Source organism: Triticum urartu, chromosome 7A (assembly GCF_056163025.1).
Source record: "Triticum urartu cultivar PI428250 chromosome 7A, HENAU_Tu73, whole genome shotgun sequence".
Taxonomy (NCBI): domain Eukaryota; kingdom Viridiplantae; phylum Streptophyta; class Magnoliopsida; order Poales; family Poaceae; genus Triticum; species Triticum urartu.
Genome location: NC_141879.1, coordinates 310,986,670 through 310,993,691, shown reverse-complemented (window position 1 = coordinate 310,993,691; position 7,022 = coordinate 310,986,670).

Below are 7,022 nucleotides of genomic sequence, written 5' to 3'. Positions count from 1 at the left end.
GAGATCATGTGGCTATGCTCCACATATTCAGATGCTCATAAATTCCAAGATAGGCACAAGCACATATTTTTTGGACAGAGAGCACCTTCCCTTGAGGCCTGATTTTGAGGATAACACTGTTGTGATGGATGCTTCACATCCAACTTCTGTTGAGGCTCAAGAGAAGAGAGAGAAGGCACAGGCTGAAAAAGGTTCAAAGATCCCAGACCCTTCTGCAGTTAATCTCAAGACCAAGCATGACCAGCTCAGCTATCTGCTTGAGGCCACTGTGAGAATAGAGAAAGGACTAGCTACCCTGACTTGAAATCAAGAGAGCCTTGAGAGGATCTTTGAGACAAAGCTACATGACTTGGATGTCAAAGTCATTGAGATTCAGACTTTAGTTGAGAAGATACAAGAAGACCTTGAGGACAGGAATGACAGGACAACCACAGATGCTTATCAGAGGGTGCCTAGAGCACAAAGGTCTGCAGCAGTGCCAGTGATTGACACTAGGGCTACAACCTTAGCTCCTGCAGCCAAAGCCTCAGTTGCCCCTCCAGTGGCAACTCCTCCAGTTCCTCAGACGTCAGCAAAAGTCTTCGCATATGATGTTGTCTCCACGCCATCTTCGCACTCCAGAGCTCCCGAAGATCATGCTTAGAGTGTCGTATAGCACTATGCATTTTCGAGCTTTTTGGTAACTTGTTGCCAAAGGGGGAGAAAGTGTATAGATCATAGGCTGAGAGAGAGAGAGAGAGTGTGTGTGTGTGTGTTTTGTTGTTTTTTTGGTCTCTCTTGCTACTTATTTGCTCGCTTTGCTTGTGTTTGCTACAATATTTATGCTTGTGTGTGAGATAATTCTATGATCATGTGGTGGATCATACTATGCTTTATTATGCAATGCTTGAATGATGAAATCTCTTATATCGTGTGTATGATCTATCATATTTGTCTTGGTGATGAGTGCATGTTATGTATGTTCTATCATTTTGAGCGCTCCACCAAGACGTATGTGACATGGAAGAGTAACCCACGATCCTAATCGATTGTGCATTTGCATTCAAAAGCAAATCATAAATAATGCACAAATTTAGGGGGAGCCCTTGCTTATCACATACTTCTCAAAGCGCCGATATATTTCATTCTTATTATCCTTTGTCGAAGCTTTGATCTATATGTTGTCATCAATTACCAAAAAGGGAGAGATTGAAAGTGCAACTAATCCCTGTGTGGTTTTGATAATTCCTAACAACATATAGCTCATTGAACTAATATTCTTGCAAGATGATTATTTCAGAAAGTTCAATGTTTGGCATGGCATGGACTAAGAGATGTGGACCCCTCAAAATGCTAAAGAAAAATATTGTCAAAAGCTCAAGACTCTTCATTTCTATTTTAGTGATCCAAGATCACATTGAGTCCATAGGAAAGCCAATACATTAAAAGGGGATGAGGTGTTGCTTAATGGTCTACTTGCTCAAAATGCTTACTGATATGCTCCAAATCCCTCAACCACTTTCTCATATACAAATATGTCCTAAGCCTAAAGTCAAACTCGGCCCCACCGATTTGATGCATCCGGCGCCACCAAGTTCACTTGACATAGCCATAGCCACAAACCCTAATCAGTTCGATCTCACCGATAGGGATCTCGGTCTCACCGAGATGGGACTACAAACTCTCTGTTTCCCTTCGTAATGTTTCAGTCTCACCGAAATGAGCAATCGTTCCCACCGAGTTCGCAATGCAAACTCTCTATTTCCCTTTTGTAACGTTTCGGTCTAACCGAAAGGAGCGATTGGTCCCACCGAGTTTGCCTGACCAACTCTCTGTTTGCTTGTTACTGAAATCGGTCTCACTAAGTTGAAGTTATCGGTCAAACCAAGATCAAGTTTTTCCCTAATCCTAGCGCATCGGCCCCACCGAGTTGACCATGTCGATCCCACCGAAAACTCTAACGTTCACATTTTGAACTGAATCGGGCTCACGGAGTTCACATATTCGTCTGACCGAGTTGGCTCTTTTGTGTGTAACGGTTAGCTTTTGTGTGGAGGCTATATATACCCCTCCACCCTCCTATCCATTTGTGAGAGAGACATCAGAACATTCCTACACTTCCAGCATTCATTTTCTGAGAGGGAACCACCTACTCATGTGTTGAGACCAAGACATTCCAATCCAACCACAAGAATCTTGATCTCTAGTCTACCCCAAGTTGCTTTCCACTCAAATCATCTTTCCGCCATAGCCAAATCTGTGAGAGAGAGTTGCGTGTTGGGGAGACTATCATTTGAAGCACAAGAGCAAGGAGTTCATCATCAAGACACCATCTATTACCTTTTGGAGAGTGGTGTCTCCTAGATTGGTTAGGTGTCACTTGGGAGCCTCCGTCAAGATTGTGGAGTTGAACCAAGGAGTTTGTAAGGGCAAGGAGATCGCCTACTTCGTGAAGAACTACCCAAGTGAGGCAAGTCCTTCGTGGACGGTGGCCATGGTAGGATAGACAAGGTTGCTTCTTCGTGGACCCTTCGTGGGTGGAGCCCTCCGTGGACTCGCGCAACCGTTTCCCTTCGTGGGTTGAAGTCTCCATCAACGTGGATGTACGATAGCACCACCTACCAGAACCACACCAAAAATCTTCGTGTCTACATTGCGTTTGCCACTCCAAACCCCTCCCTTTACCTTCATATGCAATGATTTACATTTCGCTGCTATGCTCTTAGAATTGCATGTGTAGGTTGATTGCTTGACTTGTGCTAAGTTGTTAAAATCTGCCAAGACTTAAAATTGGGAAAAGGCTAGATTTTTATTTGGTCAAGTAGTCTAATCACCCTCCCCCCTCTAGACCTACTTTAGATCCTACACACATTATACAGAAGGAGGCCCAACGGTGTGACATTGAATTGCATTTGCCGGGAAGAGGGGAAGGAACTATTATACAGAATCGTCTCCGGGCTGTTGTGCGTGCTAAACGCTACCAGCAAGCCCTGCACCGCAATCACAGCCGCATAGTCCATGCCCGGAGCCTTGAGGAAGGCCACCTTGTCCTCAGGCGTGTTCAGTCCGCCAAGGGTACCAACAAATTGACGCTGAAGTGGGAAGGCCTTACCAGGTAGTATGAGTCACCAGACCTAGCACAGTCCGTCTAGAGACCGAAGATGCCATTCAAATGCAAAACTCATGGAATATTGAGCATCTTCGCAAGTTCTACCTATAAGGCGCGGTTGTCGGGCCCTGCCCTGGCAGCCACCCTTTTGTACAAACCTTGCCGATGCGCATGTAACCCTTTGTACAAACCCAGGCGCAGACCCTGAGCACAGATAATGAAATAAAGCGCTAGCGCCCTAAAAACAACATGCATGCATGATTAGCTTAGCATAAGCATACCATGATCATTTAGATGAGGTCATATGCTGTTATGCTTTCCCCTGCACTAACTACAAGACTCTTGCCGCGGACTAGATCCTGGGAAGAAGAGCGGAAAACAAGCTCACATATCGACCCTCGACAAGCCAAACACATAAGTTTTCTGTTTATCCATACATGTCTTTGTAAGAATAAAACTTGTGCATAGAGAAACCGTGTCTCCTTCGAAAGATTTGTGCTCCCACCCTTTGATCTGAACGTTGCTTCGGTCAAGAAGGTTGCAGTACCATTTGGTAGAGGAGGATTTACAAGGGACCGATTTCCATCCATAATTTTAAGCCTGGCAGGCCAGGCTCCACGGCAATGATGGAAGGCGCCGGCGTGATAGCTTGCCGAGGAAACTTGTTTACTTAAAAGTATAGAGGCGTTCCTCCTCTGCATGGATAGAATACATGCACATGTACCCGACAAAGCTTGTGTTTTTCATTAATATGCGGATAAGCAAGTACAAATCATACAAGGCACGAACATGGATAAAATAGATTACATAGTTAAGACTAAAATTTGGCAAATGCCTACATGTTTTAGACTGACAAAAGATAAGTACCATGTGATCCCTTTCTTGTCCCTCTCCTCCTAGGAACCGCAGTGGGAGGTGAAGAGGGCAAAAGGAGTGCCTGGGCAAAAGCCCAGTCTGACCCCATCAGGACCCGCAGGAAGCAGCCTGACAAGATCGGGAGTGACGAGGCTACGAAGGTGGCGAATGGAGAGAGCGGCTAGGCGACGCCCTGGCCGCCACTGCCAGGACCAAAGGGTGCGCCCGGCAGAAGACACCAAGAGAGCATCCCCACCCCGGCAACCGCCAGGAGGAGACTGGTGATGATGTTGTCAGGGCGGGGAAAGAGTTGGAGAACGGGGCGACTGGCAAGCAGTACGAGACGAAGGCGTCGGTGCCATCATACTACGACCTGACGGCCTACCACCCGCCTTCCTCGTCTTCGCCGATTTTCTCGTCATCACTGTCGCTCTGGGAAAACGTCGGGCCCTTGCCCCGTCACTTCCCCCAGAGGGGGTGCTGGTGGCGTTGGCGGCCCCCGGGGCGCGTTGAGGATGCTGCCCCCCACCTTGGTGGGCAGGAGGGCATCGCCATTTTCAGCATCGTCCCCAACCTCGCTGGGAAGGGCTAGTCTGGGATCATTAAAGATCCCGAGTGTGGCGCCACGAACAGACACTAGAATCCCTGAAGACTCCACCAACGGGTCTTCGAACTCCAGCAGCTTATGGCCAAGACAACCCCCCTGCCCCAGGCGGATGGCTAGTACGAAGGGCGCGAGCGCCCTACTATTAAGAAGGGACGTGGTGCCTCCCGCGCCAGCGCCAGTACGGCAGCCATGGGTGCGCAGCCACCAGCTGCGACTACCCCGATCACAACCGTTGTGTCTCCCACGGCCCCGGACTAGACTCACTCCCCAAGTGCCAACACTAATCTTCAGAATCATCGCTCCCAAGCTGAGGCCCGGGACCTGGCCTAAACCCTCCCACTCGGCATGGAGAGCAAGGAAGCAAGGAAGAAGAAAGAGGAGATGTGTGGACGGATGCCTCTGCTCCCCCTCATGCTCCCTTTTATAGGCGAGCTAGGGTCGGGGGCTGCTTCTCCACCCGCTCCCAAAGAGCTCCTTCAAATTCAACTCATCCAAGCCACTAGCAGCGACCGAGCTCATCGACCGCCCTCTTGCGCCAATCCGAGGCGATCGGGTTCCTACCGCAACGCTCCTTCCCGCGCCATCCGTCACCTACCCTGCAATGCATGCGACATACGTGGCAGAAAAAGGCGAGTGTAGTGGGAAGAGTGAAATGGCAGTTACCTCCACGTGAACAAAAGTCATTCAGGGGCCACTACAGAGGCGGCCCCACCGTGTCCGGCGTCAAGCAACGCATGGGAAAACAGAAAACTGACTGAAGCACAGGTTAATGAAGAAGAAAGGAAAATATCAAGAAGAGAGCTATCGCAGGCCCTCTGCCTATGTACCTGATAGGGCCTGCCCCAACCATGCTCGGCAACATGTTTGGGCCAGGCCCGGGGGCTCCTGTTGGTGCAACAAACCTTTGCGTATGTTGCCTAGACTGTACACAGGCACAAGGGCAAAGTTACAACGACACCAAGCATCCAAGACAAAAACCAAGCCAGAGAGATAGCTCTTTGAGGGATCAAAGGGCGGATCAAGAAGACCAAGACAAGCCAAAGGAACAAGATATCACTAAGGAAAAACCTCCCTTATCGGGCAGGCGAGCCCGGCCAGGTCGAGGCCACATCAAGAACAAGTCACAAGATCTCTCCGCAGGCTTGCCGGGGCCTCCAAGGGCGGACCTCCCTGCCAAGACTCAACCGCTCCATCGCACAGCGATGCAAGTCACTTATCAGTGCGGTGTCGAGCCCCCAAGTGATTAAGTGGCTGTCATTTGACAGGTGGCAGCCATTTGAAAGGTAGTTTCCACCTGTGTGACACCCGTCCATAGGCGTGTCATGCAGACAGACAAGAAGGTGGTTAAGCGGCACGGCGGGCTTGCCGGGCTGCATCCTCAGCGTGACACCTAGCAGTGCATTTAATGCACTTTGTCCTAACAGCCAGAGTTAGGTATGATAGCACTGTTGGCTATCTAATCAGTAGATAATGACTGATTTGCCACTATGGTAACTCCTTAGCCTATAAAAGGAGGGCCATGGCAACCTAAAATAGGATTCAGACCCTTGTACACTCTTACGCGCGTAGCTACCCTCCCCGAGGCGACCCTGCCGGGCTTGAGTGTTGCGTGTTTGTCACGGTCCTCCATCCAATACACCAAAGCAAGAGTAGGATTTTACGCTTCACAACGGCCCGAACATGGGTCTGCTCCATGGTCTCCGCTCTTTGCGCAATGTGCCCTTCCCCCTTGCCGAACCACAAGGGGCTGATGGCCCCATAGGTGATCGTGTTCTACCATGACACATAAGAACAACACAACACAATTAACAACACATCACATAAGAATAACAACTATTAAACAATGCATAATACCTAGGAACATAAGTTTAAGACTGTAGGGCCATCCCCCTGCACAACCCCATGGTGCTTATCTGTGGGCAAAATATATAGTTCACAGCAAAATTTTAGACGACCGAACCAACTTCAGATGATAGACTAACTAACTAGAGGGCATGCTCGATGTCACCCTGGCAGCAGTGCTTCTGGAACCTGACCCTGCACATGATCGAGTTGCAGGCGTTGTAGATCTATACCTTGAAGCCGAACCCGGAGAGTCGCACGACAAGGATGTCTTCGGGGCGATCCTTTGATGGTGACAGAAGTATTGCCAGCCCCTCCCGAGGACTAGCTACTCATGAAAGTTTTGGACCTGCACCGAGAACTCACACCACTTGTTAGTTGAGAGCCTCATGACACAAGGAGGCTTGAGGACTAGCCATACTTCATCACCGCCCTGAAGGTCGATAGGATGACAAGCATGGTGATATCTTCCTCGTCCTTGATCTGCACGTAGAACCTTAGCGGCTCCCATGCCCCCTCCTCGTGGCTGATCCTAGGCATGCATTCAATGCCCATCGGCTGGCTCATGGCGGCGATCCTGCTCGGCACATTACGCTCTTTAGCTAGTGGTTCATCGGGATAATGTCCTCG